General features: G+C 43.6%; 1 protein-coding gene across 3 annotated transcripts in view; it reads right to left on the bottom strand.

The window, feature by feature from the left end:
* ankrd11 (ankyrin repeat domain 11) overlaps positions 1-27246 on the bottom strand; it is a 272200-nt gene that overhangs the window by 141486 nt on the left and 103468 nt on the right. For 2 of the 3 annotated variants that reach the window (XM_060911698.1, XM_060911700.1), the window contains exon 2: positions 19088-19196. The gene's annotated coding sequence lies outside the window, so the exon portion shown is untranslated. Of the gene's footprint in view, positions 1-19087; positions 19197-23044; positions 23084-27246 lie in introns of all 3 variants that reach the window. The other variant, XM_060911699.1, reaches the window with a different exon arrangement.

Raw genomic sequence — 27246 nt, 5'->3', positions numbered from 1 at the left:
TCCACTTTCAGCACCCAACTCTGTCCAAGACTGGCAAACTCCGCTATGTAGGAGCACACATCTTAATCTGCAAAGTAAACCATACAAAGAGAAAGCCTTCAATCTGAGGCCTCCATAAGCCACTGGTCCTGGAGAGACTCAGTCATTCTGGCTCAGATTCCATGCTCCAGAAAAGATCGAGTCATCAGTCACACAAATGATGTCATCAGTGGCAGGATGACCGGTTTTAGCCTCACTGCAGATGGGTTTAAAATTAACCCAAGCTATTATGACATCTGCTGAAGAATAGCAGAGAGAGGAGGTCTGGAGGGTGAGACACGAGCCTTCTCTGGCTAGTATACAGAAGTCAATATACCTGGTCAGAGGTCAGGAAAATGGCTGCAGGAGCAAAATGAGAAAGAGAGAAAGAAAACAGCACAATACTGAAGTGGAGAGTGTCACCCTACCCCCCGGATCGAGTGGAGAACAGGAGGAGGAGGAGACAGGAAGGGAGGGCAATGCGACACTTGGCCAAACCCATAGACCTCCTTTCAAGACAAATGTCAGGCTGTTTGCGGCCTATAGCACACAGGGCCCTCTTTTATAGCTGTAAAAAGCCCAACCCTGCATAATAAACCTAAGCTGAAAAGAGCTCTAAGCCGACTCCTTCCCAGCACTCATCTGATTCAGTCGTTTTCTCCAGGCTTACTTGGGTTTAACTGAGCCGCAGGGATGACCAGGTCTCAAACCAGAGGGTGGGGAATCTTGCCAGGCATTGTCTCCAAAAACAGATGACATAACTTTGACCTATTCTTAGGAGACTTGTGGGGAAACAAGACTAAACATGAAGTGAAAACACAAAAGCGGTTTGGAAGGGAAAGCTCAGGAATGCAGGCCACATACAGACGTGCTTAAACCTGGGTTCAGCATTATGTACACCAAGTGTCAGTTCGGCATTTTGACCAGTTATTGACATGAGGGTGCAAAAATGCATTTGCTGCATCTGTAAGCAGAACCCCACTTTGAGTGAAAAACATTCACAGTGGAGGCCTTGAGAGTGGAAGTGAACCGGAGATACCTCACAGCTTCAAATCCCTTTGTACTGAAACAGATCAGCAGAGTCCCCAGATCACGAGGAGTAATCACTCCTCCTTGAGTCAGTATTGATCCTCCCATTGCTTTTATTTTAAGAGCTACAAGGAAATCGAAAAGGGGAACCATCCATAAAGTTTTCTCAGAGAGATTGATCAGTTTTTATCAAGGACGTGGCTCAAAGGTACTCCAAGGAAGGAGGCATATTCGTACAGCCAAGCCACTGTTCAGCTTTAAATGAGTAACCAAAAGCCCATTGTGTACACAGCAGGTGTTCACTGGTGAACCTTTTATTTGTCCTTGTGTAAAAAGGTGGTGCCTTGCCCTTTCCGGACAGAGACAAGTCAGGTGACTGAAATGGCTCACAGGTGACTACATCACATCACAAGACACTCTGTTTAAACTAGACAGGATGTGTAACAGGAGGAGTGACAGAATATACGAGTGGATGTTGAACATCCCCTTCTGGAGGTGAACATATGTCCCCTGATGGTCAGTAGACAATCAAAGACCCTGTGAGCTCATGAGTTGTTGTGGTGGATCAGAATACAGCAAGAAAGAGCAGGAGTGAGATAGAGGCCTGTTTGAGTGGACAGATGGGGCATGTGTGGCGTGGGAAGGGTTAAAGTCTGAGGAGGCCCCATCTGCCACCTCGTCTGTTCTTCTGGCTGGCTCATGGCCGCTGCTTGGCTCGGGCACATAAAATGGACACGCAGTGGTACTGTGACTTTTCTATTTGCAGCTGACCAATAAGCATACCCGAACGATCTAGACCCTTTCTCAAGGACTTTCATATCAACCGATCCAAATCGTTCCCAGCAAACTGTACTGCTGTTACAAGTTTGAGGTGTGCATGAGAGCACAACCAACAAAGACATGTCTGTAATCACAAACCAACACGACAGCACAATCTGTTTCACTGAAATCATGCCAAAAAAAAAAAAAAAACCACTACACTCTTCAGGTATCAGAGATGACAGCAAAAATGAGCTTATTCAGTCCTTAGGTAAAGCAAACAAAATGCCAGACTTTTCAGGGGGCAAGAAATGAGTGAGCAGGAAGAAAAGAAAATTCCAAATATGAGCCGCCTGCACAATATACAAGCTCAGACTCATTCTGCGCAGATCCGGCTCGCCAGTTGGAACCTTTCAAAGCCACCAGCAGGGAAAAGCTCAGCAACGGAGAGCCACCTGGATCCGGGATGGAATAACAGATCACGAGGTTTGGAATGCTCTGATTATTAAGGAATATGTGCATCAGAGTTTGGGTTATCAGTTTATGAAGTTAAATAACTTACATGCACGCTGAATAAACCGCAACAGGGATTGATTCAGTTAGTAAAATGGATATAATATGCATTATTATTTTACATACAGGACACTTTTTTGATGGAATAAAAACATTTATTTTTTTCGCGGTCCAGTTTCCATCAAATCCCGCGCTCTGATTGGCTGGCGAGCGGGTCCGTATCCTACGGTACGGACCCCGGTTACGGACCTCTGGCGACTCGCTCGTTCACAACAACAAACATAGTCGCAATTTTTGTCAACATTTATTTTCGCGGGCGGCACGGTGGTGTAGTGGTCAGCGCTGTCGCCTCACAGCAAGGTGGTCCGGGTTCGAGCCCCGTGGCCGGCGAGGGCCTTTCTGTGCGGAGTTTGCATGTTCTTCCCGTGTCCGCGTGGGTTTCCTCCGGGTGCTCCGGTTTCCCCCACAGTCCAAAGACATGCAGGTTAGGTTAACTGGTGACTCTAAATTGAGCGTAGGTGTGAATGTGAGTGTGAATGGTTGTCTGTGTCTATGTGTCAGCCCTGTGATGACCTGGCGACTTGTCCAGGGTGTACCCCGCTTTTCGCCCGTAGTCAGCTGGGATAGGCTCCAGCTTGCCTGCGACCCTGTAGAAATTCAAGACCCTCGGCCTTGAATACCGACCTCGGCCCAGAGGACCTCGGTCAGTACTTTCAAGACCTCGGTCACGGTATGTCACCATACGGACCTCTCAGCTGGTAAATAACATACATGTATTCTATTCCTTTCTAGCTGGTTTCATTCTTTTGGTTTGATAGCATGCAATATTGTTAGCATATCGCTTATCCTACGTGCATTAAGTCATTCTACCCAATGGAGAATGAGCACTGAATGTGGTTTATGATACTGCATGGTTGCCAAGACATATCACACGTCGGAGATGTAAAACTTCCGCGCTAGCAAGTGACTGACAATTTGTAAACAAACATGGCTGGCAGGTTTGCTTCGTTAAATACGGAAGATTGAGAGAGAATTTTGAAAGAGAAAGATGCACTGAACCCCCGAAAGGAATGTGTATGAATAATAATAATAATGGCTTTTTCTTCATGGTATCTCAGATATATTCCATTCAGCTACTCGTCTGCGACTCGTTCAATATCATGCTAGCTGAATGGAATATATCTGATAGACCACTCAACGCCAGCCAATATTATTTAAAATATGGGAACCATCATAGTCAGTGCTACTTTAGAATTGTACAACGTACGCAAAATAATGTCCAAAACCTTATTACAGCTATTCTTAGACTTCTGGTTGCATGGAGAACAAAACAAGAAATAATCAAGAGTGGCCAGCAACATACAAACAGCTCAACACGGGACAGGTCCAGTTTCCTAAAATGGCTACTCGGGTCGAAGAACATTTCCAGTGCAATCATCAGTCATTGTAACTCGCAAGATACTAATGAAAGGATCCAGATTGAGAGAACGAACAAGACTCGTTTCATTACACAAAAACGAATACGAGATAGATGCATTTCCCCAAAAAGGTCAGTGGAAAGGTCGGTGACTGCTGGATAAGGCTGGGCCATTAGTGGGATGGCTGGTAGAGGACAGAGAGAAAGACGTGGCCTGCTTCATATCACATTTAACACTTGTTTATGCAACAGGCAAGGGGATACTGGAAAGAAGCCCTTCTGGTCCAAGTTAATTCTGAGTTTTCCCCACTGAATTATCACAGAACTCAAAGGTCAGCACCTCGAATGAGATGAGCGTGTGGTATGCGGACACGCCATGGGATCGCAAACAAGGACACACCATCCCAGGAGTGCTATTGGCTTGCTACCAGGCAAGGGACACTCGATACCAAGGTCGCAGTGCTCTGCCTGGTGCTGGAGGATTGAGCCGAAACAGGCCACAGTGGGTTAGTCCCCCGTCTTACAGCCCTGCTCGAACCGACTCCCCAGCCCTTTCATGGCCATTCGGATTACTGGAAAATATGTTAAGTGCACAGTTTCCTGAAATCTGAGACTGACTGACTGACACGAGCAATCAAAAACAGGGCCATTATTGCAGCCATTAATGTCAGAAACTGGAGACACAGCAAGGAGAACTCCTCTCTTTCACATACACGTTTACTGAAAACAGATGAACAGAATTTGAGTAATGCAATTAAATACACCTTAAATATCACCGTTATTACAGAGCTTTAATTTCATAGAGACATGCTCCCAAGACGCTCCATTGTTGTCTGTAAGGGAGGTCAGGGATTTTAAGGCTCCTGTTCTCCTGGCCCTGTGATCAAACGCTACATTTACTATCTCAGCTGCAGCAACACTAAAAAAACAGCACAGTCATCATGATCCAGATCCAGCCAAGACGCAGAGAGAGAGAGAGAGAGAGAGAGAGAGAGAGAGAGAGAGAGAGAGCAGGCCAGGGGAAAAACCCAAACGTCATACAGGAATGAAGGGGATGAGGAGATGAGATCTTCGTGGAAAGATCAGCACAAGAGATGAACAGGACACACGGAGTTGCAGATACACACTCCTCCATACAAGCACAACAAACCCACAACACTCCTACATTTACATACAGCACTGCTTCACATTCCTGGAAGAAAAACACATCAGCCATCCTAAAGTCCTGAATTTATTTCAGCAGAAATGCGTGAAAAGGTATAAATTTGTATGGGATTTTATCAGCTTTGTTTTTTTTTAATTGAACTCTTGTGCCACGCAGCAGGCACTGGTGCAGCTGTTCTTTTCCTTCGAATTGCAGCATCTGACATTTCACACGGCAAAGACAGAATAAGTCCTTCCATTGTATTGTCAAATAAGGGGGGGGGGATAAAACGTTGCATTTACAAAGAATCCAATTACTGTGTGCACATGGAGCTGAAAGAGCTGCTAGGAAAAACAATGTGATGCCTCTAAAGCACTACATGTTCTTCAATCAGTGTGTCGGAGAAGCGTACACAACATGGAAGCTGACACAAACCAGGTCTACCATGATTCACGATGGGAGGGCTTCTTTCAAGTTCGTTTCGAACAAAAAGCTCTCGTTTGTTCTGAGGTGGGACGGTTCATGGTTTACCGGACTCCTCTGTAATAAGCAACCACTGGATTATATCAAATGCTACACAGTGGTACATCATTACAGTAGTTAGAGACTGAGGTAGCTGTGCATCATTTTTTAAAAATATTTGTTCAGCTTTCATAGAAGGTTCTTGAGGTTCTGTTTCAAAATTGCTGCTTGACAAAAGGATGATTTATGATTCTCTCTCTCTCTATTATATATATATATATTAAAAAAAAAATAATAATAAATATATATATATATATATATATATATATATATATATATATATATATATATATATATATATATATAAATAAAGAGAGAGAGAAATCCGATCTTGTGTTGGTGCATCAGCCCACAGAACAATGCACTAGTAAACCATAATTATGACAAACTGTTGGGATGTTGTTTAAATGCAGTGATTGATCACTCGTTTTACGTGGAGACATTCGGTCCTTTGCTACATTACAACCGCAGATATCTATATACGGATCAAGTATAAATATATTTAGTCTGGATCCATGTTCATCATTTTGAGCGTTGCTATCATGTTTTATATTTCTTCTTGCTGACCTTTTCATTTTGACTTGAGTCCAAGAAGCCACACTGGACAATCCTTTTTATGCTCTCGCTGTTCACTCGGGTGAAGAATGAAAGCACAAATTTATACACTATAATAAAACAAACTGAGAACTCCAAGCAGACTACACCAGAGCTCATCAAAATGTCACCTAGTTGGGGGGTGGGGTGGGGGTGGTTAATGATATACACACATTTCAAAGCAATATGCTGCCATCCAGATAAAATCTTTTTCAAGGAAGGCCCTCCTTCTTTCAACAAGACAATGCCAAACCACTTTCTGCACATATTAAAACTGCATGGTTCTGCAGTAAGAGTCCAGGTGTTAAACTGGCCTGCCTGCAGTCCAGACCTATCTTCCATTTAAAAGCAAAAATACGACAAAGGAGATCCTGAACTGTTGAGCAAATGAAATTATCAGGCAAGAATGGGACAACATTTCTCTTTCAAAACTATAGTAACTGGTCTCCTCAGTTCCCAAACAAATGTTTGTAAATACAGCGTGTTGTTAAAAGTAGAGGTGACGCAACACACAATGGTAAACATGCCCCCGTCCCAACTTTTTTGAAATATGTTGCCGACATCAAATTCAAAATGAGAATATATTTTTCAGAAAACAATAAAATTTCTCAGTTTCAACATTTGATATGTTGTCTTTGTACTATTTTCAATGATATATAGGGTTTCCATGATTTTGAAATTGTCATACTCTGATTTTTATGTACGTTTTACACAGTGTCCCAACTTTTTGGAATTGGGGTTGTATTTTATGTGACTTGGCATAGATAAGGGACAAGCCTGCATGCGGCTTTTGAAGTTTGAAATAAATTCTTGTCTCGTCTCGTCTTCTTCCGCTTATCCGGGACCGGGTCGCGGAGGCAGCAGTCTAAGCATGGAAGCCCAAACTTCCCTTTCCCCAGACACCTCGGCCAGCTCCTCGGGAAGAACACCGAGGCGTTCCCAGGCCAGCCGAGAGACATAGTCCCTCCAGCATGTCCTGGGTCTTCCCCGGGGGACATGCCTGGAACACCTCCCCAAGGAGGCGTCCAGGAGGCATCCGAAAAAGATGCTCGAGCCACCTCAGCTGATTCCTCTCGATGTGGAGGAGCAGCAGCTCTACTCCGAGCTCCTCCCGAGTGACTGTGCTTCTCACCCTATCTCTAAGGGAGCGCCCAGCCACCCTGCGAAGGAAACTCATTTCGGCCGCTTGTATCCGCGATCTTGTTCTTTCTGTCACTACCCAAAGCTCATGACCATAGGTGCGAGTCGGAACGTAGATCGACCGGTAAATTAAGAGCTTCGCCTTTTGGCTCAGCTCCTTCTTCACCACGATGGACCGGTAAAGCGACTGCATCACTGCGGAGGCTGCACCGATCCGCCTGTCGATCTCATGCTCCATCCTTCCCTCACTCGTGAACAAGATCCCGAGATACTTAAACTCCTCCACTTGAGGCAGGACTTCTCCACCAACTTGGAGAGGGCAAGCCACCCTTTTCCGGTCGAGAACCATGGCCTCGGACTTGGAGGTGCTGATTCTCATCCCAACCGCTTCACACTCGGCTGCAAACCGCCCCAGTGCATGCTGAAGGTCCTGGTTTGAAGAAGCCAACAGGACAACATCATCCGCAAAAAGCAGAGATGAAATCCTGTGGTTCCCAAACAGGATTCCTTCCAGCCCCTGGCTGCGCCTAGAAATTCTGTCCATAAAAATTATGAACAGAACCGGTGACAAAGGGCAGCCCTGCCGGAGTCCAACATGCACTGGGAACAGGTCTGACTTATTGCCGGCAATGCGAACCAGACTCCTGCTCCATTCGTACAGGGACCGGACAGCCCTTAGCAAAGAGCCCCGAACCCCATACTCCCGAAGCACCCCCCACAGAATACCATGGGGGACACGGTCGAATGCCTTCTCCAGATCCACAAAGCACATGTGGACTGGTTGGGCAAACTCCCATGAACCCTCGAGCACCCTATGAAGGGTATAGAGCTGGTCCAGTGTTCCGCGACCAGGACGAAAACCGCATTGTTCCTCCTGGATCCGAGGTTCGACTATTGGTCGAATTCTCCTCTCCAGTACCCTGGAGTAAACTTTCCCTGGGAGGCTGAGAAGTGTGATTCCCCTATAATTGGAGCACACTCTCCGGTCCCCTTTCTTAAAAAGAGGGACCACCACCCCAGTCTGCCACTCCAGAGGCACTGTCACCGACCGCCACGCGATGTTGCAGAGGCGTGTCAACCAAGACAGCCCCACAACATCCAGAGACTTGAGATACTCAGGGCGGATCTCATCCACCCCCGGTGCCTTGCCACCAAGGAGCTTGCAAACCACCTCAGTGACTTCGGCTTGGGTAATGGACGAGTCCACCTCTGAGTCATCAGCCTCAGTCTCCTCAGTGGAAGACATGACGGTGGGATTGAGGAGATCCTCAAAGTATTCCTTCCACCGCCCGACAACGTCCCCAGTCGAGGTCAACAGCTCCCCACCCGCACTGTAAACAGTGTTGGCAGAGTACTGCTTCCCCCTCCTGAGGCGCCAGACGGTTTGCCAGAATTTCTTCGAGGCTGACCGATAGTCCTTCTCCATGGCCTCCCCGAACTCCTCCCAGTTCCGAGTTTTTGCCTCCACAACTGCCCGAGCTGCAGCATGCCTGGCCTGCCGATACCCGTCAGCTGCCTCAGGAGTCCCGGAGGTCAACATGGCCCGATAGGACTCCTTCTTCAGCTTGACGGCATCCCTTACTTCCGGTGTCCACCACCGGGTTCGGGGATTGCCGCCACGACAGGCACCGGAGACCTTGCGGCCACAGCTCCGAACAGCTGTGTCCACAATGGAGGTAGAGAACATGGTCCACTCAGACTCAATGTCCCCTGCCTCCCTCGGAAGCTGGGAAAAGCTCTCCCGGAGGTGGGAGTTAAAGACCTCCCCAACAGAGTGCTCGGCCAGACGTTCCCAGCAGACCCTCACCATACGTTTGGGCCTGCCAGGTCTGTCCAGCTTCCTCCTCCGCCAGCGGATCCAACTCACCACCAGGTGGTGATCAGTTGACAGCTCAGCCCCTCTCTTCACCCGAGTGTCCAAGACATAGGGCCGGAGATCAGATGAAACGACTACAAAGTCGATCATCGACCTCCGACCTAAGGTGTCCTGGTGCCACGTGCACTTATGGACACCCCTATGCTCGAACATGGTGTTCGTGATGGACAAACCGTGACTAGCACAGAAGTCCAATAACAAAACACCACTCGGGTTCAGATCGGGGAGGCCGTTCCTCCCAACCACGCCCCTCCAGGTGTCACTGTCGTCGCCCACGTGAGCATTGAAGTCCCCCAGTAGCACAATGGAGTCCCCAGTCTGAGCACTAGGGGTGTGCAAAAATATCGATACGGCGATATATCGCGATACTTTGTCTTCCGATTCAATATCGATACTCAAAATGTGAATATCAATATTTTTTCAAATAATAAATGTTTCAGGCGGGTTGTAAATCCAGTACGACTTCCGCACCTCCGCTCCGCGAGGTGTCGCTGTGCCGCTCCCTCACTGCAAGGCACTCTTCATTTTCTCTTTTTTCCCCGGCGGTTGCAGTGAGGGAAAAAAAACAAGCAAGCATGGCTGTTAACGTAAACCTAGAGACGCCGCCGAACTTTAAGGCAGATGTTTGGAGGCACTTTGGATTCCAAAGGAAAGGAGAAAAAACAGTGAGCCGGACAAAGAGTATGCACTCTGCAAAACCTGTTTCGCTCCAATTCGATATTCAGGTAACACAACAAACTTGCGAACTTACTTAGCACGACACCACCCCGACATATTAGCTCAGCCGGAGCCGCTGAAACCCGACCCGAAGCAAACTACACTGGACAGCGCCAAAGTCCTCCCGTCTACTTCAGTGATGTGTGACTTACTGTAACTGTGAACTTAATTTTGTCATTTAAGGCCAAAGGCAAGAAGCTGCACTTTATCTTGCATTTTCAATTTTAGTGTGTGTGAGACACTGCATTTTATTTTGAGTATTTACTCTAAGTTCAGAAGAAACATGATTCACTGAGGTTTCAGTTCAGTTTCAGTGTGTGGACACTGACCCACACTGCACTTTGTTTCATAATTGTGCTCAGGGAGACTAAGATGCCCACTGCACTTTTCAATGTGTTTCAGACAGTGCGTTGTTCCTGCAAAATAAGCACAAGTTAAATGTTCTCAGGTATACGTTCTCAAGTTTACAAAGAACAAATTCATATTAGTGTTAGCACTGAAATGTATGTGCAGTCTGCAGTGCAAGTTTTAAGTTTTCACAAAACAATCTGATTCTGCTTGTTAAGCAGCACTGATGTGTCCATGCTTACAGAAAAGTTGATAATACTAGCACAGAAATGGGAATTTTCTGTATGTTGTAGTGAAGCAACTCTTGGTTTTGCCAGCAGTGGAATAGAGACAAATATGTCTGGCAAGAGTGTGTAGTTATGTATGTGAAATGTAATTTTATAGTGGTCAATAAATTCTGATTTTCTTCAGTGACACAGATATCGTGATGTGGTTGAAATTTCTTGCAATATATCGATTATCGCAGAATCGCTGTACCGTGATATTATCGTTATCGTGGGCAAAATATCGCCATGGTATCGTATCGTGAGGTATCTGGTGATACCCAGCCCTACTGAGCACCCCTCAGTACCTCTCCAGGGACTCCAAGAAGGCCGGATATTCTATACTGCTATTTGGCCCGTAGGCACAAACAACAGCAAGATCCCTCTCCCCAATCCGAAGGCGCAGAGAGGCGACCCTCTCGTTCACTGGGGTAAACTCCAACACATGGCGGCTGAGCTGGGGAGCTATAAGCAAGCCCACACCAGCCCGCCGCCGCTCACCACGGGCGACTCCAGAGAAGTGGAAAGTCCAGCCCCTCTCGAGGAGCTGGGTTCCAGAGCCCAAGCTGTGCGTGGAGGTGAGCCCGACTATCTCTAGCCGGTACCTCTCAACCTCCCGCACAAGCTCAGGCTCTTTCCCCCCCAGCGAAGTGACATTCCATGTCCCAACAGCCAGCCGCTGTGTCCGGGGATCAGGTCGTCGAGGCCCCTGCCTTCGACTGCCACCCAATCCACACTGCACCAATCCCCTACTGCTACCTCTGTGGGTGGTGAACCCACAGGAGTTGAAATAAATTATTTTTGAAAAAATAAAATCACTGGTGAATTTATACTAAAACAATTATCCACCTTAGGCTCAGTGAATATCGGTAAAGAATAACCTTGACTTCGTCTTGGATATTATTCACTGATATTCACCTCACCGTTGGCGAATAATTGTTAAACATCAGAAAGTGTGAACACACTTGGGAATGAAGTGAGTGACAGTCCTACCAATGGACCTTGGTATTGGGAGAATGGGGTGGGCCGACCAAACTCGTTGGTGTACTCTAGGCTCTACTGTGTTGACTCTCGCTCCAAAATTTGACAACATGGCGAAGGAATTTTGGCTTCATTTCTAAAGAATGGAAGGGAAAGGAGCCACGTCATCTGTCCCCCACCCAACAGTCATCCATTTTAACAAAGACCATTCAAAAGAGTTTGAACATGGATTAGCACTTGTCATTCTCTCTGCAAAATTGTTTGTATTCTGAGAAAAACCGACAAAAATACTACCATCACGACAAAAAAAAAAAAAAAAAGCAGTATTTCCTAAAAGCCCAAAAACCTCTGACAGATGTCAACATTAATTGTGTCAGGTTTTGCTCAGCCCTTGTTTGATGGTGGCGGAGTCCAGACAGAATTCTGTTGGGTTTGATCCTGAATATTCTCAACTTATGGCTCATAATTTCAGTGCAAGTAACCAGCAAGAAGTTGTTCAAGTGTCCAAAACTGATGGAAGCGTCTAAAACCCATGAGCAGTGCATCCCTAGCAAAACAAACATGCCTTGACTGCCATGAGTCATCACACATCCACATAAATCACTGCAAGCTGGCTTCCAAATTTATCAGGAGTTATAATAAACACACACAACATGCATGAGGGGGAAGTTGGCTCGAGTCTTTTAGAAAGAAAAGCCCTTCGCTGCTCCACATGCACGGCACATCCAGAGATTCTATACAAATCCTGACCTTCTGGAGCTGTGAAGAAGCAGCAACCATCCGTCACAGTGGCCACCGTGGTCTTAAAAAGATTATGTCGGAGTGCTTCTCCCTCCCGTTGTGTGTGGGAGGAAGAGCAGAAGGAGGACAAATGCTGGCCAAAGACTACATTTTCCTGACATTACATTCCTTTCAATGTGAGCTGAACTTATCTTCAACTAAATAACACTCCTGTTATTTGGTAGGAACGGGGGGAAAACCATGCAAGGTTTTGGGTATTAGTTTGCACTTTCCTTCGTATCAAATGACGGCTGCTTTTGAGTTAACATGGCTGATTAATCTTTCTCCGCAAGGAAACAGACCTCCACCTGGAAAAGTCGACAGCTTCATTTAAGCACCTCCGATTTTCCTTTAAAATCTCTCTGGGCACGTACAGTCCACAGCAAGTTTACTGGGATGTGTTGAGCAAAGGTGACCTCAGAACGGTGTGGGCTAATACGTTTGGCTCACAGCCAATCAGATGCCATGGTGATGAATGGAATAGTGATCTCATTCTTTTGGATTAGGATCTTAAGAGCCGGTTCTCCGCTGCCAGAACTTTAATGACGTGCAAGAGCCTGACGACAGAAAAAGGGCCTGCTTCAAAATGGTCCCGGAGTTCAGCTGCCATCCTACGTTCCCTGCACTTAATCAGAATTATGCAGCAAGGGTGTGCTCCTCTTATTTCTCCTCATACACAATACGACATAAACAACTGGCGCTAACAGTTACTGTGTATCCGTCACTGTGTCTTACGCACAAGTGTGGATCGGCGCCTCGAGCAGGGTTGTGAGATATGTAAGGAATAACATGATCGACTGGATGGTTATATGAAAATCATGCACGCAGGGGTCGACGCGAAGCAGAGTGCCACGACCATCCCAAAGTTAATTCTTTTCGTAAGTCTGGTGTGCGTTATTACATTACATTAATGGCGTTTAGCAGATGCTCTTATCCAGAGCAATGTACAACATACTCATAGCAGCCTGGGGAACAGTTGGAGGTTAGGTGCCTTGCTCAAGGGCAGTTCAGCCATTCCTGCTGGTCCAGGGAATCAAACCAGCAACCTTTTGGTCCTAAAGCTGCTTCTCTAACCACTAAGCCATGGCTTCTTCCATGGAAGTTGCCAGTGATTACAATGTTTGTTTTATTAATGAGTGACGTGTCAAACATCATTATATTTAATGTTGTGGAACATCTGAGAAACAAGTCAGTTCCTGATATCACATAAGCTGTCATTCCCTCACCAGTCTCGCACAGAAAAGATGACACGTTTCACTGTTAAAACACCACCACATGTTTTTCAACCCGTTTATTATCAGTTGTAGATTATGCGGCGCTTCTGCCATACAAGCGTATAAACCGTTACTACGGAAACAATAAGGTATCGGAACGAGTGCATGAATATTAACCCATTGTTCATAATTCAGCTGGAACTATTGCCAGAGCTGTGACATTATACAAAAATAACGCACACCTACTGAACAATCAGATTTGAGAATTCAGCTGCACTGAATACGACAAAAACAACAATCCATTGAGAGGTTTCTAAGATACACAATACAGCTCGAAATTCGTGGTGGTCCGGTCGCCCGAGGCGACTTAATTTGTTATTTGGCGGGTAATTCCTGTCACTAGCCAGCCGAAAATAAAAAATATATATGAAGTCAAGATTCAGACACACCGTCAACTAAAGCCGCCACATATTAAGCGTGTGCCGTGTCTGTATTAATCGATGTGTTTATCGGCAGGACGGAAAATACTGAAGAATTCCGAATCATATCGTGTACGAGTCAGGCTGTCGGTTTTTTCACTACTGCGCATGCATATAACGCGTTGAATATTGCAGCAATCATGTTATCAAATTCAATAGATGTGGCCACATTATCGCCCATTTAAACACGTGATTTTGTTGTTGTTTACATCTACATCTGCCAAAGCTACATTGTGATGTGGAATTTTCTGAAAGGTGTACAGAAACCGCCAGAGACGGGGACAAAGCGACCTCGGTCTGAAGAGGAGAAAAAGGCCGCCGATAAAGCGTACGAGAAGGAGAAACGACAAAGGACTTATAAGCAAACGTGGGAGCAGGGTAGGCCTCGGCTGCGATACGATTTTTATGGAACAATTAATTTTTTTCAAGTTGATTCCTAGTCAATATGAAGCTCCTAATGCTTTCTCTCTCATAAATGGTTAAATACAGAAAGCATGTTGGACATGTTTTGGGTGCTATAGTCATGATAGCAAGTATATTTGTTTTCAATACTCATACACCAAGTTTTCCAATATATTATTATTTGTTGATATATTATGGTGCTCTGTGTTGTTCTCATTTATGTATTTAACAACAGTATCAAAATACTCAGGTCTTGAAATAAATGCACATTAGTCATGAACAATGGTAACTACTCTCTTTTGTGTTATTTTTGACAGAAGTAAAATTCATACATGAACAAATTTTGGCTAGTTGATTTTCTGTTTGGCTAGTTACTTTGGAAGGTAACTAGTCCGGCTGGCTGGCGAAAAAAAAAAAAAGAATTTCTAGGCCTGTCTATGTATATTGGTTTTCTAACAAACAGAGCAAAACCGAGTTCAATTTACATCACAGCCTCTATTCTTGTAACGATATCAATAATTAAATAATATTGGCTGGCGTTGAGTGGTATATTAGATATATTCCATTCAGCTAGCATGATACTGAATGAGTCGACTTGTCATGCTAACTGAATGGAATATATCTGATATACTGCGGAAAAAGCCAGGCAATATCATTATTATTATACATACACATTCCTTTCGGGTGTTCAACGCAGCTTTCTCTTTCAAAATTCTTGCAAAACCTTCCATATTTAATGAAGCAAACCTGGTGGCCATATTTGTTTACAAATTGTCACAGTTGCTCGCGAGCATAGAAGTTTTAATTCTCCGATATATTTCTTTTCCAGTTTTTCGATGTCCATTGGTATGTTTTTCTCTTGTAAATATGCATAAAGAATATCTAAACGACGTTTCGGTAGCCTTTCAGGTGTTCAACGCGTTTTTTTCCATTCCTAACGAACAAAAAAAATGCTTCTGTGCATGTGCAGCAAAAAACTCGCTCACTGAATATTCGCACCAGCGCCAATGTGTGATGTCATGTTGTCTTGACAACCATGCAATATCGTAAACCATATTTAACGCTCATTCTCCATTGGGTAGAGTGACGTAATACACGTAGAATAAGCGATATGCTAAACAATATTGCACGCTATCGAACCAAACGAATGAAACCTGCTAGAAGGGAATAGAACACACGTTTTTATTCCATCGAAAAAGTGTCCTGTATGGGTAATAATCGATCATATTGCTCATTCATAAAGACGCAAAAGCCAAACAGAAATCTTCAGCTATTAATTTGCCTTAGGTTAGGCGAACAAACTGCACAGTTAACGTGTGCTGTTCCAACAGATTCCACTTTTCCCCAGCACAGACTGATAAACTTCAGTCAAATCCTTATAATCATGACAATAACAGTATGCGGAGTTCAGCCTGATTATCTGCTAATGTCCATATGGTCTGATATTTTAATGAACGATGACTCACAGTCAAAAACCTCCTCTGCCCTCCATTTCTGCACGATGCATGCACAAGAAAATCTGGCAGGCTTTATACCCCTGCTCTTTCTTCAATCTCTGAGTGCACATGTCTGCGCTTAAAGGCGCGAGTGAGATGCCATTTTGCAGGGTAATGACGCGCGCATTTCTGCTCTCTCACCACAGAGCCAGGCCTGTTCAGAGCACACAGACTCTTTGAATGGAGCATTAGCATGTGGCCCACCAGGAGGGGAAGTAGGGGAGGGGATCGGCGAACAAAGCCCCTATAGTCGTCTCAAGCTGAGCTATGAGACTTATGTAATATGACTGGCAGGGCCCACTTCCTCAAATCGGAGTGCTGCAGACTAATCCTGTTGAGGGAAAGGCCCAGGTGGAAGACAGCGCGAGTGAAAGAGGGGAAAAATGCTTGTAATAAGCAGAGCCAAAGTGGTGAAGTGAAGCCGATCACAGGAGAGGGCTACCTTTCATCTGCAACCAATGACGGCACAGCTAACTGACGAGACTGCAAATAATAGCCGTCCTGGTAGAGGATGTGCATGGGCTTCAAGGAGAAAGGAGGGAGGGGGGGGGTGCACGGTGCAGGCTTCTCTGTTAGCGACTGGCTCTGCTACCCATCAGCACGAGGAGGATTTAGAGCGGTTAAAAATAAAATCTGATTCTGATTTACTGTACCGGGTGCCTGGAAATCATGTGACTGGCATCACATGAAGAGGCGGAGATTGGGAAGGAGAAATATACTCTCTCTCACACACACACACACACACACACACTCCCTCTCTCTCTCTCACACACCCCCACCCACCCCCACCCATACACAGGCCTGCTGGCATAATGAGCTTTGTGCTCAGTCTCCTTGGTTTCCACTGACGGTAAGCAGATAAGGACGATTTCAGAGGTAAACAGAGCGGCTCCTATGGCTGCAGACCCCAAGCTGAGAAATCACACACAAGGAAAAAATGTAGAGTACTACTGACTATTTATTTATTTACTTATTTATTGGGGGGGGGGGGAATCACACGAGGTGTACAGATATTAACATTTATCATCAGAATAATCATTTCAACCTTGAGCTGTGGTTTCCAACATTATCAGTGCTGGAGTTCTGTACAGTTTAAGTGTTAAGGTAATAACGTATGGCAAGTTGATTAACTCGATTACTACAGAAACTGGCACAGATGAAGGGAAAGGAAGGCCAACGTTTCCATTATGCGTGACGTTCCCTCCTGACAACACAAAGCAGTTAAAAAAAAAAAAAATCGAAAAAAAAAAAATTAAGCCTCTTTACTTTCTCTCAATGTCTAAAACGGTCATGTGACAGCAACGGTCACATTTTGTACAGCTTGCTTTTGCCCATATTTTCACACACCTGTGTATGCATTGTTCTGAAAAGCTAATCTGTCATGTGCTTGTGCAAATTAATCCGCCGAGTAAAAACCTGTTCCACTTTCAGGCAGATACCGCCTCAGCCCGTGTGTGTAGCGCAGCAAGTGGTGAGATTCGGAGGCGTGCTGTACGGTCACAGCATTAACGTGCATAAAACATGCGCTTTAAAAACATAGCAAATGAAACATACAAATACGAACCATTAAATCAGGAGTATTTTTTATTATTTTGCTGGTTGTTGGATTTACTCATCTACCAAGCAAAAATGAATATCCGGGACAGGAAAATGTGCAGAGATCTGTCCGACCCTGTAATAAATCCATGTCCTGTGACTATGAATAAAGCATGATAAACTTGTGATGCAAAGACAGACCAAGAAACAATCTTGTCAAGTCAGAAGAATTTGTAATGCGTCAGTTACAGAAACGGTGAATAATCTGATTATGGGTGCATGCCTACGGTTTATCGAATAAAACCTAAAAGCAACATTAAGAAAACAGAAGGAGTGGTCTAACCCAGCCAGCAGGAAGGCTAAAAACGGTAGAAAGGAAGTGCTATGCGCGCGCACACACACACTTTCATCCATGATAAAGAGGCCACATGGATGTGGCTGTGAGGCGAGGGAGGATGAGGAACAGTTAATTCTGTCTGTGTGCAAGTGTGTGTAGGCATGAGCCACCAGGGCCTTCTGACGCAGCCGTGTCACACGAAGCCCGTGATAGAAAGGGAAACTTCATTAGTGAAACACAACTAACACTCGTGTTTTTTTTTTGGGGGGGTGGGTGTTTAAAAAACAAAATCTACACACGCAGCTCAAAACCAGAACCAGGGTTTTTTCTAGAAAAATTTAGTATGAGGGCGCTCACCATGGCGGGGGGGGGAATGGTGCCGGTTGTCCGTCCCCCCCTCCACCGTGCGAAGCCTTTGAAAAATTGAGGCTACAATGGGACATTCTGAGGCTATCTGACAGGGAAACTGTAACAAATTGTCTGTCAACATTGAAAAAGAAAGAAGTAATCTTCTTCTGCCCCGGACAGTCTTTGGTTTTCTTCCGTTTCGTGCCGCGGGATGACATCTTTAAATGCCCAAGTGTCAACAAAAACAACTCACGAACTACTTCTGTCAAAAGCTCCCGCGCCGGTGGGTGAAAGGTCATTCAGTCTCGAGAAATCTCGCTCTACAAGTCAGCTGACCTTGTATGTAACCCATGTCAAATCTCGCGAGAGCAGCCACGACAAGTAAACCACTAAACAACATGGCGCCTCAGTCTGGAAAACGCCAATTTGGATTGTTTTTGCATCGTCTGGCGGTGTATCTACTATGATTGGAATATTTTTGGAGTAATTATAACGTATTTGATGATCAGACACATTGTCACGTGGTGTTGCTGGGATGTTTTCACGGAGAAAAGATCGTTTTGAGAAAGATTGCATGTTGTGCAGTAGCATACAAGTGCATGGCCCAAGTGTGACTTGGGGTTCAATCGGCATTACGCCGAGAGTAAGGGGGCGCAGCGCCCCTGTTCCCCAGTTTAGACGAAAGCCTGAGAATAAATTCAATAAATAAAATAAAATAAATAAATAAATACCTCCACAGAGGAGCAGGCAGGGCCTGGACATGCACCAAGCATTTAAACACACACATTCCAGCAGGCTGCTTTAAACACACACATTCCAGCACACTAGACTTGCATGTTCGTACTAGCACAGACGTGTACACACACACACACACACTTTCGAACCGAACTACAAATGGCTAACGTGACTCCGGTTCTAAAAGCACAACATGCAATTCATACATTAACAACCAGGTTCATTTTCTAACACCAAGGCTAAAATCAGATTCTTTCAGACAAGAGAGGAGACAGCGAATGAGAAACACCCTAATGACAGGCCGACGCTGATCCCAGTACTGTAGCCTGGGCTGCCACAGAACAAGAAAGAGTGGAGGGAGGGGAGGAGAACAAAAACCAAAACCAAACAAATGGAATAATACTCCAGGAAGTATGAAAGAAAGAACGGGCATATTTACCGATTCCATGGCTGTCTTCAGAGGGGAGTGATTAAAATCCAAAGGGAGAAAGGGGGAGGGGGAAAAAAAAAAAAAAAAGACGGGCTCTCACGGCAAAGTCCGAGGTATCCTGAAAAACAATAAAATCAAGAAGAAACAGGAGATTAGTTCACTGAATGCTAGCATTTCACATTCCTAACATGATATAGCATGGAGGATCAGCTGACTGGACTCTTCTGATTCAGATTAATCATGAGAAGCTACAAATCAGTGATTTCATGTGCGGTGACTGGTGTATCATCGACTTTAGCTGTGGCGTCTTGTTGGATCAACGGCTTTTAACAGTTATTCCACAAAATCGAGTTGTACATGAGCTGATAGCTGATGAGGTGCTACTATAAACCACGTACGATTCAATGGAATGGAATAACTTGCATTCTGTCCACACTCACTGGATTTTGAGAAACAGAGCATTTTTATTTTTTGCAAATCCAATAAATAAAAACTTTATACAAAACGTCCGACAAAATAATTTCCGCTTCAAATGTAAACAAACCGGCAAAATGACAGCAGCAATTTATGAAAAATGCTATAATAATAATAATAATAATAATAATATATTGTTGAAATAAAAAGATGCGTTCTTACCATCCAAATCTTTTCATTCCACATTTTGTTGCTTTTTTGTATTTTCTGGAGTTTTGTTTCCGAATTTTTACTTCTTCCTCGGTTGGTTCAGCAACACATGCCACCATTTTGTTTTTCTCGACTCACGGTACATGACCCGGTATCCTAGTAGTAGAATAGCCAATCAAAGCGTGCGATTGCTCATATCCAGTAAATATGGATAGAACAATTAGTTTTATTTTACTGAACTGCTCCTTGAAAGAAGAACCAAAGTCATTTTTAAACTTGCTTTATTTCTTAATTAACGTGTTATTCAGTTACGGTTTCAGTTTTAGTAACCTTATATCGTGACTCGTATTGGCAACTAATCGCAATTAAATATTATACTTATCGGCCTATTCGGTTTTTTAGCCGTGTTGAATTTAGTTAGTTTGGTCCACGGCAGGCGTCGCTCATCTGCGCGATCTTCACGAGACTTGTGCGAGACTTCGAAATGTCAAGTGTCAGCGCCGCCATTTTGAAAACTGTTTTCCAAACGAAATATTGGACAAAAATGAGTTTAAATGACAATTACTGCCTACTTTAAAAAAAAAAAAAAAAAAAAACTTTCCTGATTGCTATCAAAACAAACAAAACTTCCGGCTTGATCAGGTCAGCATTCGAAGGAAGGTGCACGCGTCTTTTGACAACATTGGCAGATGTCGGTCGCTTTGATTTCCGCTGTACGTTTTACTTCCGTCCTACGACGTCTCGCACAGGTCTCAACGAATCTTGTTTACGGCCATCGCTTTGACATACGGACTGATATATTACAGAGCGTATTTCAAACACTCATAACTTGCTACAGCAGCGACAAAACAGTGATCAAAAATGCATTCCTATATTTAATAAAATGAGAAATAGAATTTTGATGATAAAAAAAAAAATGCCTTCAGTTCTTCTTCAAGACCGATTGAAGAGTCTCTAGTTTGCGCTCTTAAGGTGGGGTTTACATTAGACCGTATCAGCGGATCATCAGATTAACGTTTTTAAAACGATTAGTGTGCACACAGCAACATCAATACACGATTCGCGTGCACACAGCAACACCAATACACGGATACGCTCGGCTCCGCAGGCATCCTGCGCTCCAAATCACTCCGCCCTGAACAGCGAGTGCCCTCTGGAGGGTGCGCACTCCGGCCCTGCGCAGCTCACAGAGCGCGCAAGTGTAGTGCACGAGCAGTGATTCGGGACTGAGCCGCTGTGTGTGTGATCTCAGTGCATATCACTTACCAATTGCAAGTGGAAGGATGGCAAGCCTAAAGACAATCATAACTACACAATGGGCAGTATTTGCATCAGTATTTGCAGTATTTTCATACTTTTATACTCTTTAATGAAAGGTGATACAAGGCGGAAGTCCGCGCCGTTTTTCAGCAGTCGCGTCACATGACCAACGCCAGCGAATCAGGAAGGTGGATGTCACAGTGACGTTGTCCAATGACGACGCCAGCTAGAGCTCAGCACAGCGTATCCGCGTATCTCAATGTTTACACAGCACCGGATCAGACACGATCTGGATTGAATACGTGGACCCTGACGGATTCCCGTTTCCCGGCGTTTCCAGGCGGTTTAATGTAAACGGACAGTGCATCCGCGAAGAAAACGAGACAGATACGGTCTAATGTAAACTTGGCCTAATACAAAAGATGATCAGTGAGAGCACTGCAGAGCTTTTCACAACTCATGACAGACACGAGTCTGCTGTTTCTGGCCTCTTAAACAGAATACACCTCAGCACAACCACCAAACAGTTACTTCAGAACAGGAGCAGACTGATGTCTAATAGCTCTTTCTTGTGACTGACGACAGTCTTCACACATACAGAAATGGATACAAAGCTGCAGCACACACACACCCCTGAAACGCTCCAACACTCTGACCTGATTGGCGAGTGTTGCCATGGATATTGTTGTCACAGACCGCTCCAACACAAATGATCAAAAATATCAACGAGGCACAGTTTTGCCTGTTGCGTACTCTGATTATTTTAAAAAGAAACACACTCTGGACCAGGATATTTGGGCGTGCTAATAAACCTCTGCTGTTTATTTTATTTATATTTGAAATGTTCATGGCATATCCCACCCAATCTGCTCCATTCTGATTATAAACCGCTCTCTCTCTCTTCCCACTCACACCACACCAGCTAGCAATCTGTGAGGGCGAAGTCTGACCACGTGGTTCCTCTACAACACGTGGAAGCAGCCAGTGCATCGTTTCAAAGTGTTGCATCATAAGGAAGTCAAGTGTCCTCTTCTGTACGCTCGAGCTCTGGATGCTTCAAGTTGTCTTGCATCGTTCTGCTCGAATAACACATGGTTTTCATACTAGTCCGCGACATTGAACATTTGTGCGCGCATGACATGGAGCCATGATTCCAGCTCCAGTGACATGCGACACAGCAACAGCACAACGTCTGAACTGAGATTCGAAGCAAATTAGGAATGATGTGGCCAAGTGACAGCCACACACTTGGCTCATGTTTTTAACTTCCTCACAACTTTAGTTCCGACCAACCTTACAGTGCGATGAAAAAAAAATAGAAGAGAAACTTACAACCGTCATTTCATTTCATCCGATCACATGCAGAGACATGAAGAAGAAAAATAAAACTTGGAAAGACGTAAAAGAAAAGAAATGACTTGTGCCTCTGGTGAGTGTACACAGATAGGAGTTCGCTTGTGCTGTTCAACTGCTTCTGATGCAATTTTCACACTTACTGTGCGTCATTTCATTTGTGTTGAACAAATTAGCTTTCGAGGATCTATATAAACTACACGAGCTCATCAGAACTAAAAACTCGAAAGCGTCGGCCCTTGTGGTTGCAAAACGTCAACAGACAAACTATAAGCAACACAAGAGACGTGTCGTCTGCTCGCATTAACACAGGGTATGTAGTTTTTAGGTTTTTTTTTTTTAAACTGCTAAACCCTAGGAATTTAAAACATTGAGTGTGTAGTTACATTATAAAAGTTTTATCTTGCACAAGTATAATTATGGAATATAACTAGCTGGCTCAGCAGCAACTCGAGTCTCACATTAGCCTTAAACTAGGCAGGTAACAATTCACCCAATTCACGATTCAATTTGATTCACAATATTTAAGAACAAAGAATTAAATTAAGAGAATTTAATTACCAAAACAACATGTAACATTTACTTCTAACCAACAATAATTATTTACCCACATTTGTAAAGGTTGGCATAAAATATAATAGAAATGTTAATTCAAATACTCCTTTTATTAAAAATGAAAGCCAACAAAATAGGCCTTTTCTTCGCAAATATTTGAAAAATTTTTTCTACCTCTATTTGCTTCTCTTTTCTTTATCATCTTTCAGCAGTCTGAAAAAAGATAGATTTAATAAGAAATTGGAGCTATTCGCACAATCACACAACAGCTCTCTCATTTTAGATCTGTTTTTTTTCGCAGCATTACAGCTGTGTCACTTTCACCTAGAGTGAAGTCATTTGCATTCCCGCTATTCTGTGTTATTGCACCCTTTGCCGTCTTAATGTAATTACAGCTCGGGAAAAACTAACATTACACAGCCTGATACTCGCAATTCTTTATTTGTTTTTTTAATTTCTTCAATTCCAACAGTCAAATTTGCATCACATTTTAATGTCACATGATGTATTCTTACATGCCTACTTCAAACAAAAGTTTAGTTACAACAAGGACGATGACATTTAATCTCACAAAGACCATTGCTTGACTAACAGAACTGACATTATTAGACTGAAATAGAAGAGACAAAAGTACATTTCAAATGAGCCTTTAGAAATGCCGTGCTGAGAGGAACAAGTTCACCTGGCTCTGATTGGCAGAGAAAAGCATTCCAGCCTACAAACTGCTAATGGTGAGTTGCTGAAACCAGATTAAGGCCAGGCCTGAGCACTGATGGGTCCGTGTGGGTACGAAGGCCCAGACACATTTCTCAGCAGCAATCTGACAGATTGGAGTAATCCAGTACACAGCCTCCTAACAAGGCCTGTAATCTTTTTTATATATATATATATATATATATATATATATATATATATATATATATATATATATATATACACACACACACACACACACACACACACACATACCCGATTCCAAAAAAGTTGGGACAAAGTACAAATTGTAAATAAAAATGGAATGATGTGGAAGTTTCAAAATTCCATATTTTATTCAGAATAGAGCATAGATGACATATCAAATGTTTAAATTGAGAAAATGTATCATTTAAAGAGAAAAATTTGGTGATTTTAAATTTCATGACAACACCACATCTCAAAAAAGTTGGGACAAGGCCATGTTTCCCACTGTGAGACATCCCCTTTTCTCTTTACAACAGTCTGTAAACGTCTGGGGACTGAGGAGACAAGTTGCTCAAGTTTAGGGATAGGAATGTTAACCCATTCTTGTCTAATGTAGGATTCTAGTTGCTCAACTGTTTTAGGTCTTTTTTGTCGTATCTTCCGTTTTATGATGCGCCAAATGTTTTCTATGGGTGAAAGATCTGGACTGCAGGCTGGCCAGTTCAGTACCCGGACCCTTCTTCTACACAGCCATGATGCTGTAATTGATGCAGTATGTGGTTTGGCATTGTCATGTTGGAAAATGCAAGGTCTTCCCTGAAAGAGACGTCATCTGGATGGGAGCATATGTTGCTCTAGAACCTGGATATACCTTTCAGCATTGATGGTGTCTTTCCAGATGTGTAAGCTGCCCATGCCACACGCACTAATGCAACCCCATACCATCAGAGATGCAGGCTTCTGAACTGAGCGCCGATAACAACTTGGGTCGTCCTTCTCCTTTTTAGTCCGAATGACACGGCGTCCCTGATTTCCATAAAGAACTTCAAATTTTGATTCGTCTGACCACAGAACAGTTTTCCACTTTGCCACAGTCCATTTTAAATGAGCTTCGGCCCAGAGAAGACGTCTGCGCTTCTGGATCGTGTTTAGATACGGCTTCTTCTTTGAACTATAGAGTTTTAGCTGGCAACGGCGGATGGCACGGTGAATTGTGTTCACAGATAATGTTCTCTGGAAATATTCCTGAGCCCTTTTTGTGATTTCCAATACAGAAGCATGCCTGTATGTGATGCAGTGCCGTCTAAGGGCCCGAAGATCACGGGCACCCAGTATGGTTTTCCAGCCTTGACCCTTACGCACAGAGATTCTTCCAGATTCTCTGAATCTTTTGATGATATTATGCACTGTAGATGATGATATGTTCAAACTCTTTGCAATTTTACACTGTCGAACTCCTTTCTGATATTGCTCCACTATTTGTCGGCGCAGAATTAGGGGGATTGGTGATCCTCTTCCCATCTTTACTTCTGAGAGCCGCTGCCACTCCAAGATGCTCTTTTTATACCCAGTCATGTTAATGACCTATTGCTAATTGACCTAATGAGTTGCAATTTGGTCCTCCAGCTGTTCCTTTTTTGTACCTTTAACTTTTCCAGCCTCTTATTGCCCCGTCCCAACTTTGAGACGTGTTGCTGTCATGAAATTTCAAATGAGCCAATATTTGGCATGAAATTTCAAAATGTCTCACTTTCGACATTTGAAATGTTGTCTATGTTCTATTGTGAATACAATATCAGTTTTTGAGATTTGTAAATTATTGCATTCCGTTTTTATTTACAATTTGTACTTTGTCCCAATCTCCTGACCACACACACAGAACAGACACCAACAAAGCTGCTAAACACAGATCAGCCAGACACGGTGCAGACCCCTGGCCCCATCAAAAGATCTGGTGGATATTGTAAACATGAAGGGAAATGTTCTAGCAAAGTCTATTACATTTCTGATAACATTAGCTAAGAATCCACAAATGGGAAGAAAGTCCAATTCGAGCCAAGACCCCTTTGACACAGCATTCCCTGGGCGCTGTCACATAGCTGCCCACTGCTCTGAGTGTGTGTGTGTGTGTGTTCACTACTTCAGATGAGTTAAATGCAGAGGAGGAATTTCATTGTACTCGAGCATACATGTGACAAATAAAGGCTTCTATTCTACTTTCAAAGAAGATTCCTGCGCCTTGATTCCGCCTTGTGTTCTGCATGAAATGTCAGAATGCAAAACAGGATGTCTTGTGCTGTTCTGCCTCTGAGCTGGACCGATTGGTGGAAACCGAGCCGGAATCATCTGTGTAGAAGGGACAACTGGCATGACAGGACAGGGTGTGATGTTTTCCACCTTGACGTTCTACTTTAAGACGAGCACAAATTCAAACATCTCTGTCATCGAAGGTCCACAAGACTTTCTGCCTCAAATTGTTTCCTAATTCTCTTCACTTTCTCTTCCAAAATAATTATCACACAAACATGCTGCCTGAACGAGCCTCTGCATTCCTCTCATCCTCATTACCTTTCACTCCGATTCATTCTCTCTCTCTCTCTTTCTCTCATTTTCAAGCACAATTTTCTGTCGAAAATTTTTCCCCTGAAAAGCCAGCTCGGCTTGTGCTCTGAAGGACACAAAAATCATATGAACCCTATTTTTTTCCCCCGCATACAAACTGTGAGATAGATTTCCATTTTATGACGCGATTGCATCAGTGCAAAATCATTTTAGAGTCCAAACGGTCGTTTTCCAGCACAAAATTAAATGTCACAGGGGAAGAGAAAAAAAAAAGTTTGTATCTGAGCAGCATATTACATAAGAGACTACTTTTCAGATTTAAAAAAAAAAAAAAAAAGGCAACTGGGTTTTGGTAAAAAATTAAGAAGCAAGTGTGACAGTGTCCAGAAGAACTGTGGCTGGTTCTGTAAGATGCTCAGAAAAACCTACAGCTCATTTCCTTATAAAACTCCACTCACTGTACCAGAGATTACTTTTTCTTTTTTTAAGCAAAAGGGTTCTCACACCAAATAATGACTTTGTTTTATATATAAAATGTTGAAACATTCATTTTTGGTCTACAGCATTTCTTTACGTGCCGAAAACTTTTGCATAGTCCTGTGTGCGCGCACGCGTGCGTATACAATTTATTTATTAACAGTTATTCCACGAAACCGGGTTGTACATGAGCTGAAAGCCGATGAGGCGTGTAACACCAAGTTGGCTATCAACAACGCATGACGAGATTGAGCGGAATAACTGTTTTATTCTATCCACATTCACTGGATTTTGTGAAACGGAGCATTTTTATTTTTTGCAAATTCGATAAATAAAAACTTTATAGAAAACGTCTGACAAAAAAAAAAAAAAATTCCGCTTAGAATGTAAACAAAATGTCGAAAGGACAGGGGCAATGTGTGAAAAATGCTGCTATAATAATTCTTGAGGGGAGGGGGAAAAAAATGTCCTTACCATCAAATACTTCCATTCCATATTTTGTTGCTTTTTTTGTGTATCTTTTGGAGTTTTTTTACCTCATTCCTGGTTGGTTCAGTAACACGCTCTGCCATTTTCTTCTTCTTTTAAATAAAGTGATGTATCTGACTGTGTGCTGCCATTTTGTTTTTCTCTACTCATGGTATATGAGCTGATAT

Source organism: Neoarius graeffei, chromosome 27 (genome assembly GCF_027579695.1).
Source record: "Neoarius graeffei isolate fNeoGra1 chromosome 27, fNeoGra1.pri, whole genome shotgun sequence".
Lineage (NCBI taxonomy): Eukaryota > Metazoa > Chordata > Actinopteri > Siluriformes > Ariidae > Neoarius > Neoarius graeffei.
Note: the sequence above shows the minus strand (reverse complement) of the source record. Positions and strands in the feature narration are given on the sequence as shown.